This window comes from Topomyia yanbarensis, chromosome 2 (genome assembly GCF_030247195.1).
Source record: "Topomyia yanbarensis strain Yona2022 chromosome 2, ASM3024719v1, whole genome shotgun sequence".
Classification (NCBI taxonomy): domain Eukaryota; kingdom Metazoa; phylum Arthropoda; class Insecta; order Diptera; family Culicidae; genus Topomyia; species Topomyia yanbarensis.
The window spans coordinates 369,005,495-369,016,693 of record NC_080671.1 but is presented as its reverse complement, the minus strand read 5'-3'; the positions used below and the strand labels follow the sequence as shown (position 1 = coordinate 369,016,693).

The 11,199-nt window shown below is 36.6% G+C and overlaps 1 protein-coding gene across 2 annotated transcripts in view; it reads left to right on the top strand.

Annotated features, from left to right (window-relative positions):
• Positions 1 to 3,030: 3,030 nt before the first annotated feature.
• LOC131684478 (glucose dehydrogenase [FAD, quinone]) overlaps positions 3,031 to 11,199 on the top strand; it is a 73,865-nt gene continuing 65,696 nt past the window's right edge. Inside the window, exon 1 of one of the 2 annotated variants that reach the window (XM_058967404.1) lies at positions 3,031 to 3,800. The gene's annotated coding sequence lies outside the window, so the exon portion shown is untranslated. The remainder of the gene's footprint in view (positions 3,801 to 11,199) is intronic. The other variant, XM_058967403.1, reaches the window with a different exon arrangement.

Genomic DNA, 11,199 nt, shown 5'->3' with positions numbered 1-11,199 from the left:
GCCGGCTGCCAAGAATTTATGATAGATTTACCGTTTGTTGAATGAATTTAGAATTTTTTACGCAACTTACTAGAGGAAAATTAGAGACAATAAGAACGGAAAGAAACTAACTTGTCACCTTTTGCGTCAATCACCAAGCTATATTTTTATGCTCATGAAGAAATATGGTTAACATTAAAATAATATTGTGCATGTACTACTCAATATATTGAGTACTTTCAAATGCCATGTGAAAGTACTCAATATATTGAAAACGATTAATATAATTGATTAAAGATTTATTGAATTTATAGTTATCCATTGAATATGACAATAAAACATTCGTGCACTCTTTGTGCTTCTTGATTGCCGCAAATTGGTAATTGGTTTCGAATTGTTTTTGTGAATGGACAATTCTCAATCCTCATACAAAATTCAACCGTCATCATTCACTCAGACAAGATCATGCGTATTCCTCACGTGCACTAAATAGCCAATAGATTAGTTTCCTAGTTGGTAAAATAAACACTAAACAAACAAAGAAATTAGTTTCGCCCAGTCTATAGAAATGTTAGCTCGATTGGCATCAACCGGCGGATACGTGTTCCCTTTCAATGCTATCAAATCAAAGAACATTTAAAATTGCATATGCAATTCTGAATATAACAAAATGCTTCATTATTTGCATTAAAATGAGAAAAAAATTAGTTAGGGACGATCCATCAATGACGTAGCATTTTTTGAGTGATTTTTAACACGCCCACTCCCATCGTAGCATTTCCTCACAAATTTCTAAATATCCCCTGGTAATTACGTAGCTTGACGGTAATTCTCCCCCCCCCCTTGTTCCCGTAAAATAAAAAAAAATAAAAAAACGATGTTAGTTATTCCCCTTTAAAAAAGTTACGTAGCATGACATGACCCCCTAATATCATAACAAAATACAAAACTCCCCCCTCCCCCATCTAATGCTACGTCATTAATGGATGATCCTTTACATGACCAGGGTGCAGGGTTACCAAAAACACAGAATAATCTGTATTTATGCAGATTTTTCAGCCAATTTTAGACCAAGAATCTGTATGTGAAGATATACAGATTTTTGCGTGTATGTACAGATATACAGATTTTTGAGAAGTGATGTTACAAAACCTATTTTAGAAATTTTTTTTTAGTTTCAGTAATACTTGCTCTGTGTCTCTCTCAGCATAGCCCTCTATATTAGGCTTTGCACGCTTACAAACATTGCTTCACAGTTTAATGGCAGTGTTGATAAACACGGCTCACAGTAAAAGTCATTATTTATGTCGACTTCGTCCGCGTGCACAGCCTAATTAACCCTTAAAAGCGCAAACCATTTTTTTTCAAATTTTCTGAAAATTATCTCACAGCTTTAATACGTTACTATGATAATTTTAAGATGGTTTTCGCAATGTTGTTTGAAAACAACATTGCGCATTTAAGGGTTAAAATATATCTGCTTTCTGAATCTGTAATAAGTTTTGATGTAGGAGTTCATTTGATAAAGCTATAACATGTTTGTCGAATGAAAATTCGTCAAATCGTTGCAAATGTCACGAAAGAATGTGTCACCTTCTTGAGAGCCGTCGCTCATTCTGAAAGGTAAAGGTTTGTAATACACTCAGGTTAGCACCCAGCAAACGCCTGGCTGAAGTCTACTTCCAGAAACGTTTATTGTAATGCTCTGTAACTTTGCTAATTCTCAATTTTTTTTTTCGAAAATTCGACAGCTACATTGGTCGACTTAATTTATATAACATTATATATCAACAAATGTCATTAAATGAAGAAAATTATTTTTCCATTTTGCACATCGGTAAAGTTCAAGTTTCTAGATGCAAAATATCAGAACGATTTGTAGTGTTTTTACGAAAATGTAAACAGGTCCTAATATCTTCGATAGATAATCCACCAAAAGGTTAAACGACTCAACTGATTCAATAAAGATATCGACACAGATTTTTCGAGGAGTAAATACAGATGAAAAGATTTTTTAGGACAAAAATACAGATTTAATTTTGGCAACCCTGCCTAGGTGGTCTATTTTCAAAGATAGCACTGTCACTTTATAAAAATAGATGATAAGGGACGCGGACGAAAATAGCTGACTACCGCCAGTTTTAAGATAGCTATAAAATACTCATAAACACTATGTTTCCCTCTTGTATACCTAATTGTACTCCTAGTTTTAAGCTATTTCAAATGTACAAAAATAGATATTGGCACCGCCAAGCTAACGCAAATGTGCCTATCAAATAAGCGAACTGATGAAAAAAAGTAGTTAAAACCCGATTTCAATAGTTTTTATAGCTCTTTATTTGCCTACTCGGAGGACGACAACGGCACTCGGAGTACTAACGATACCAGTCGTCAAGCTCGAATAAGAAGCAAATCTTCATCACATCTATTTGGGTAATCACGGGCTGAATTGAGTTTTTAATCATTTTTCATGTTCAGTAAACATTAATCATTGTGTTTGCAAAAACAGCTTCAGTTAATTTATTTCGGCTATGTGTTTTTTAAAACTTTTTTTTCTTGTCAAACGGCAGTGCTCAAAACAAGTAGTATTTGAATAAACAAGGAACTAATTTGTTTGAAAAATAGCTTATTTTTGCAAGGCGTTCAGACCGGATTTAGTTCGACGTTAATAAACTCAACCCGTGCTCTCCGGGCTAGGTAAATCGTATCTCACACTCCTGTCGGTGCACGGATCACGATTCTACTAAAAACAGTATTAAATTCTGACGTGTGCAACCTCGCGGTCTGTTCACAAGGCGATCGGCAGTGGATCATATGTAAGTTTACCTTGATGTCGAATTCAGCCGGCAGCAGCTTCTACTATCTACATTGTTGACGTGCGTCGTTAAATTACTTGTCATATGACCATACGTGTAGTAGAGCTGAGCCCGATCTATTTAGAACAACATTCTGTTACCGGCTGTCGTTGCTGTCGTAAATGCGGTCGATAGATCACCTCCCGAAGCTTCAGCAACATTGACTGGCTCGAAGCGTAGTGTGGAGTGTCGATCGCACGGCTACCGTTCAAAGTGGGTGTGAAAAATGCTCGTTCTCGGATATGCGCGTGAGTGACGGTTTAGCGCGCGCTGAGCGTACAACTTTTCAAGCTTCGCTGGTTGCCAGTCATAACAGAGAGAGCTGTGCTTTACACGTGCGAACTTGGGCTGTGCGGTGAGCACTTACTTTTGATGCCATCCTTCGGTGGTCTGCGGCAAAAGTGGTGTACACCGCAGCGTTTCCTGGAGCCGGCGGTTTTCCCAGCGATCGTGTATGTGCTGTAGTAATTGGTTAGTATTGGTGGTCTGGGGCCCAAGTTGAGTTACTCTAATTGCAAGTACGCGCGCGAAATTCACTCAGCCTTTCAACGTTGCGGGCGGCAGCATGGTATCTTTGTGCGGTTGGGGAACACCACGCCGCGAACTGGAAAGAAAATAATAATAAACCGTCTGGTCGGCATGACGCATTCGATAAGAGATTTCGATGTAGGTTTTTCGAAATTGGGCCTCAGTCGTTGGGCGATGCGCGGTGCGAGTAGAACGTTTTCGTGGTGCTACTAGGGGAAGTGTGAATTGCTGTGGAATTGCTGAGAATTAGCAACGAATAGTTCCGTGCGAGTTGAAGATTCAGTACACAACAGGAAGCAAGCAAAGGCCATTTTAAGCCGAGGTGTGTCTTGGTGGGTGAAGTTTTAGGCAATTTGGAAGCAACGACAAGTGTTCGGGTGGTGTAACTAGCGTCATTTACATGCGTCGTACCAGTGGAGATTTAGCAATTGCTTGAAGGTACTGTTTGTGCAGCATTGTCTTACTATTTAGTATTCTAAAATCACTATAATTGTCCTAATCGTATATTGGATGTACAATAGGTATGGAACGTGGTTCAAACACTTATCTTTGAAATTGTCAATAATGAATATATATGTAAATTTAAACGATCTTCTCGAAAACTAAGATGCTGACTATTCAATGTTCTAATTCAACGGGCATTTGTCTTCTACTGTAATAGTTTTGATATTATTTAATATGATTCTTTCGGTTTTAAGAAAACAGATTTCACGTTTAATTTCAAATGATCAATATTTCTTAATCATTTATTTATTTTGAAATTAATGTTATGAATATGATATTAAAATATCAGTCAAGTGTTCTGCATGTTTCTATACGTCATGAGTCTTTATCGGGTCTCTTCCGAATACACAACAGTTAGTTGTTTGAGAGTAACATGACGTTAAGCTTAGGGTCCACTTATGTGATTGCCGGATTTCGCGTTACAAAAATTGCTTCCAAAAATTCTGTGGAATAACTGGAGAGTCTATGTAATAATTTGTTGTTGCTGACAATTTTTCGTTGTTTTTGTCATTATTAGTTTCATTATTTTTATAGAACATTTGCCACATTTGCATTTTGGACATTAAAACAAATAAATGGTGTGCATGATTCAACCAGCATCGGTGGACTGAATCGAATTTTAAGAACACGATTAGGAGTGTGTGATGTGTGTTGATTAAGCAATACCCACTGACCACTGACCTTTCCACTGTATGAACGGCCAACAAGGAATTCAAGAACTCGACTAGGCATACCTAAATCTATAAACTCGTCTACTATCAGAACTTTTCCCACTTAATAATCTTTACCCAGTCGCTAGAAGCAGAAGACAAAAATGCAGTTTTATTTATAATCATGTTACGAGGTGCCGAAAATGTCCTAAAGTTAAAGAAGAGAGTGAAGAGCACAAATCAATGCGTTAGCCACATTTCCATAGATATGACTGACCCGCCTGCCGGTTGACAGTGCGTCTGGGATCAGAATTGTCGTTTGTTGTTGTTTCAAAGCAGATGGCGATAGAATTCGACCATATTCGATTCAACAAAACAATTGTTTTTCGTATTGGGAGATTCTTTGCTTCAAAACTGTATACTTCAGAATCGGTTAAAATTATATTGATGGTCCAAGCGTTTTTCAAGTAAAAATCTCTGAAGAACACGATGGTATTATGTAATCGTGTTTAATCATTTATTCAACTAATTTAATTTTTAAGTAGAAAAAATTGGTTCTCTTTAAGGTTGATTTTTTCTTTTCAATTTTCTTTTTAATAGTTTATCAAAAATAATGGCTTGTGAGTATAATTTGCGCACAGTAACTGCTGTAACAGTAGCGTTGCGTGTTAACAATGCATTACTGGCCAGAAATAGTTTTTATCATTTCATTCACCAAAACCCGATGTTTCAATTTTCACTCTTCCAAATAATTGCATTTTTCAAAACTCTAGAAATTTTATTTTATGGGGGTGGGCGTAGAATAGTTGGCAAATCGATTGCCTTGTTTGCAGCGCACCTGGGTTTGAGTCCCGACCCCGCACTAAAAAAAGTTCTATTTTATATCGTTCCGAGATCATTCTTTCAACTTTTAGAATCATTTGATTTTTTTCATGTCAATTTACAATATTTTTTTTAAAAGTCAATATTATTGTCACCTTTTTTGTTCAGGCCAATTTAAGTATCATTGATTCAATAAAGTAAACGATGTATTATACATTTCGTTTGTTCGCATTTTGCGAATTTTTGTTTGCGAAAATTGCGATCAAAGAGTGGGAAACATTTGTACCCCAGTGCAACATTCTAAGGTAAGAAAAGTAAGTATAACGTTCTAGGGTTGAAATAGCGTTCAGACTTATATTCAAAAAAAAAAAAATGTTTTTTTACTGCAAATAGTAATTATGAAAAGATGCCAAAAGTGGTTGTTAAAACAACTATTTTATTGAAAGCTTTTTCGTAATCCAAATACACCTAGTTTGTTGATATTTTATAATGGGGTAATGCGAATAACTTATGAAAAAGGCATAATTAGCAGGCTATAGGCACCAATGAATTAAGCCAGTTTTTGTTCTATATCAGTGCACAAACAAATTGCATCGTTTCCCCCGGCTGCGGAGAGAAATAAGTTTGCCAAATGAAACAAAAGTGCCCATACTACGGGATAACACGATTTCGATCGAATTTAATAAAACTCGTGTTAGACCCACAGTTCAGGAAGTGGAACAGTTAGTTAAGGTTAAAATGGAGCTTAATCTCGCTGAAGTTACGTACATTCAGCTGCACCACGTTAAAAACTGTGTTTTGATCACGTTTAGAAGTTTACCACAGGTAGAGAACTTCATTGCAAAGAACAACATGCAACACGAGGTCGAATTTAATAACACCAGAATGCTGCATATGGAAAACGACATGGTGGACGTGCGTATCCATGATTTGGCCCCGCACATCAAACGAATCATGTCGCAATATGGAGAAGTAGAATCTATTACGAATGACACCTGGAGAATTTTTTTCACCGGCATTCCCAACGGCGTTCGTATTGTAAGGATGCGAGTGACTAAACCAATACCTTCTTACCTGACTATCGAATGCAAATCACCGAAGGATGGCGTGACCTATAGGCAAACAACGCTAATCACATATCCCAGGCAGACCCCAACATGCCAATTCTGTAACCATACAGCCCACTACGGAAAAACATGCGCCGAAGCCACTAGTCAAGACTCATCTACTACAGCCAACTCTAACAAGCAGCCACAGATAAACCAAAAACAACGATCCAATTAACCAATAATGCAGGTACAACGACCACGACAACTGCTCCCAAACCAACAACTAGCATCGCCGATAAAGAAGCAAATACCGATGAAGACGGATTTACAACAGCGACCCCTAAGAACAAGAAACAAATAAGAACCTCTGATCGTGAACAGCAAGAAAGCTGTACCGATGATGACATGGACGAGAACGATAACGCGAAAGAAGGCAGACTGGATGACCCCCAAGCGGCTTCGCCGCCAAGGAAAAGGATCTCAACACACAGCAGCAAACTGCGTCAACAGTATCTGGCAGACCGACATTCTTAGCATTTTTTTTACTTGTAAAAAAATTAAAAGACCCACGGCTCAGTTGTGCTAATGCATTGAGCCGTTTCAAATAAATCTTTAGGTTAAAAAAAGGCATAATTACACGAATGAATTATTTTTGTTGGATAAAAATTGCAAATATCTCGAAAACTATTGCATTTTTGAAGACTTTTGTTAAATGCAGTTTGATTTAAAGTGTTATTTAGAAATATATTCTGTCAGTGGCGTAGCCAGAAGGGGATTTTGGGGGTAAACCCCTCCCCCCAAACCAAAATTAATTGAACTGAATACTTTACACTGACGCCACAAATAAACTCAATTGTTCATTTTTGACAGTTCGCTTGTACTGTTTACATGGACTTAGAAAATTCTTTGCGAATTACTTCGAGCGAATCTAGTCGCCCATATAATTTTCAAAGTTAACAGTACAAGTGAACTGTCAATAAAAGTGAGGTAAACTGTGTCCGTAAAGAAACTAATTGAAAAAAAAAAAATTGGTGATGACCAGTTTAATTTAAAAAATATTTAATATTTAATATTTAAACTCCGTTGGGACTTTTGGTAAATTGCGGGAATGGGATTTTTTAACTGATCTCTTAATGAGGAGCTTATAATTGACAAATCATGTCAATATCAAATAAAATACCTGCATGGAAACATCCACATAGAAATTGATGTAACATGGCATTTTCCGTTGGGCTCTAGTAGCCCCGGATCAGTTTTTATGAGTATTTGATTTTCTTTTGTACTATCAATTATTTGAATAGCCACTATGCCGGATTGAAATAGAAGAAAATTTAAAAAAAAAATCAAGTTAGTGACTATTTATAATGTACATTTGAATTAAATGGCGCAATACAATTTCGTATACAAGGACTCATTCTTATGTTATGAACTTTAGTAACGAAGAGAAGTAAAATAAATGCTCGAAAACAGTTTTTACGGTCAATATCATCCCGATCAGAACATCATAACAGAAAACTATCAAATTTATATCTCATGTTGAGATTTATTACTCTCTGTGTTATCTTTATGATATACCGATCAGGAATGCAAGAAAACTTATATCAAGATTATATCTTCTGGTGCTATCATTGGATTAATAATATGATATTATTGTACGCATACAACGATGATGTTACAGTAAGTACAGTCTTTTTAAAGCGAATTTTCGAAGCTTTTGATTTTTTATTTGGATTTTCAAAATTCCGCATTTTGAGTATAGACAACTTTTAGATGCAAGTGGTCGGAGAACTTGTCAGTGAGGTGTTTGATTGACTTACTTGGTTTCAGTTGGATTAAGAGATGACATTTCCTATTTTCTGATGCACTCTTCTGACACATAACTTCGAGTAGGAGGCGTATGATTTAAATGTTAAAGCCATTATTATAAAAAGCTTTGAAATCGTGAAGTTATCAAAGAGCGTTTTTATAAAGATTATATTTTTCCTATAAAATTTAGTTCGAAGAATATGCAGGAAGTATCAAGCAGTCCAAATGAAAGAAACGCGAATTGAAATCAAATTGTACTGGTTTATTTAGTCTTCCCCATATCAAAAATGCCGATAACAAATCCCTAAAAGAGATTTATTTTGAAACCTCAAAACTCATTCGTTGCTTTGAATCTATGCGGAATCCTAAATAAGATTTGTTGTATTCTTCGTGAAACAATTTACGTTAAATATCCGCTCAATGTTACCATGTCGCATCGACATTATTTCTAAAAACCATGTATAACACGTTAACGTACAACAGAAGCGCCAAAGCGCACTATTTAGAATCTAAAAATAGCCCCTCTTTCCTAATCTGAAAAGATATTATAAAGCTATTCAGTCTATCGTCATACAGGCAGCTGTATTAGTGACTGAAACTGAATAAAAACACAGCGTATGACACCAGGAAAACAAACAGCACCTAGGCTTGGGCGGGGTTCAATGTGTGCGTTCTGGAAACGTCTTCTGCATCTATAATCGTTTTGACCTTGACGGATGCGTGGAATATTATGCTAACATTAAATCTCAGTCGAAAACAACGTCGTTGGTTCATGCAGGAAACTTCCCCATCAAACTCAGAATACCCAGGTTCAAAGCGGCAATATCGACAAATATTAATCTGCTTGTCATATACTCACAATAACAATCAGCCAGCAGGTATGCAATTATTTGGCAATGCTATAAAAGCTTTTGCTGCAGGAAGCTTTTTGCTCTAAAGCAAAAAGCGCCCTAATGTATGCTTTATTTTTCTTGTATTCTATTTTTAGACGTGCACGCTAAAATCATTGATATTATACAATAAGTAATACAAGCTATGTTGGGGTCAGTTATGCTATCTCAAGTTGTTATGATCGTGTTATATTGCTATCAACATTTGTTATAAATGTGATATTCGTAGACAATTTTTTGTTAGAATTTTTGTTATTTTAACACCTAACGGTTTCTACTTTATAACAAAATTTGATAGGAAATTTTTCGTAACAAAATATCAGCATGAGTTATAATTGTGTTATTTCCTTCTGGTCGGGATATAGCTTCGAAACAGTCAGCTTTGGAGGTTAAGTATTGTCGAAGAATTTTGCAACGTAAAAAAACTTCTGGTAAAACAATTTTCGTGAATAATCCTCCCAGATGGATGCATTATTCAGGATATTGAGATATATTTGCTATTTGCGAAAGTGGACCTTCAAAATCAATTATTCTGATATTACTGCATATGATCAATCTCTTCTGCTGTTAATAAACAATAAAACAAACATTTTTTCCAAGCCATGTGCCTCTGAAGTTTACAGTAACATTGAAGAAAACTGGATTTAAGAATAATTTCGTAAATATCGATTTATATCACGATATGCCACATACATAGAGCGTTCATATCTTCAATAAAGATGTTTTAAGTGAAATTCGCAAAAACTTTGCGGAAGATATCAAGTCTCTTACTACTTTTTTGAATAGTTGATTTGCCATTATTATTTCTAGGAGGATTTATCACTAAAATTATTATATTTGAAGTGTTATTTAATATTGGTAAACTTGTTGCTAAACTTTCACTTAAATAATTTAGTTACTAATCCGTCTAAACCCGCGTTGTCCTTTGCTGTATCAAGAAGTCTCTAGTATCAAGAGTCTTCAGTTCACTCGGTCGATGGCTGTTTGTCTTCTCGCAGGGCACGAAGACCCCGCAATCCCGCTTGACACCCTTTTTTATAGATAGGACATACTACGCAATGCGGAAGGTGCGAACATTTGTGATGTCGGAGAAGAAAGGTCAGTTCATTAGAACGTGGTCGATTTAGTTATCAGTTTGTTAACCAGGTGTTCTCAAGGGTGGCGTTCATGTCGGTGATGAGGAGCTTTACATTCAGCAGCGGGCTCCAAATGCGCGTAAGATCCTTCTTTCTTACATTGACGATGCTGTAGTTGTAGAAAAGGCCGTTGATCCACACACATCCTTTTGCTGATCGTATGTTACTTGATTACGCGTTGGCGCATTTTGCCCAGCACTACAAAGCGGATTCACAACTCGTTTCTTGTGCCGTCGTTCTAATGGAATGTAGCCGCTCGATGCCCGCTTCTCCACACATTCTGGCCCGCCAAGCAAAGTTCCTACAATGCTACGGCTTTCAAGTGGCGAGTTTCCAGCTCATCGTGTAGGATTTGTTCGAACCCAGGGAAGCAAAGTGACTTGCAGTTCGATGTGCCAAGTTTTCAATCATAGTAATTTTTCGCTACGTAAGCTTTGACCGATTGTTCCGATCCACCTTTTCTTACTGATTAGGTTTGACCCAACCTCCTGTCTCGTGGAAGGACAGCCATGCAGAGTTTGTTTGCCACCTCACGTATTCAGTTTTGTCTACGGTAGGGTTATAGCGCCCATACTCATTCGTACCTTATCATTTCGCTTCTACTGCAGAAGACGGTAGTAACTAGTCGATGCCGGCCTACAGATTAAAAGTCATCAATAGACGCACAGAGAAGCATGAGATACGCGCTTGTGAACACTGGGAAGTATTAACAATTTGACGACCAACCTTCGAAGTTGGTTTCGAAATCATGTGACCGTAAGAAAAGTTGTCGAACATATGTTCCAATTTAAAAGTGTATTTCTTTGATTTTATAACATTTAATAAAAGGAAATTATCTATAAAGATATGAAATGTCTTCTTTATTATTTTTTCTCATTTGTAGAATGGAATGGTAACTGATGAACTGCTATATTTCTCCCTAAGGAGAAAATTGGTTTAAAACCGTCTTTATGCATGAAGGGAACAAAACCTAACTATAA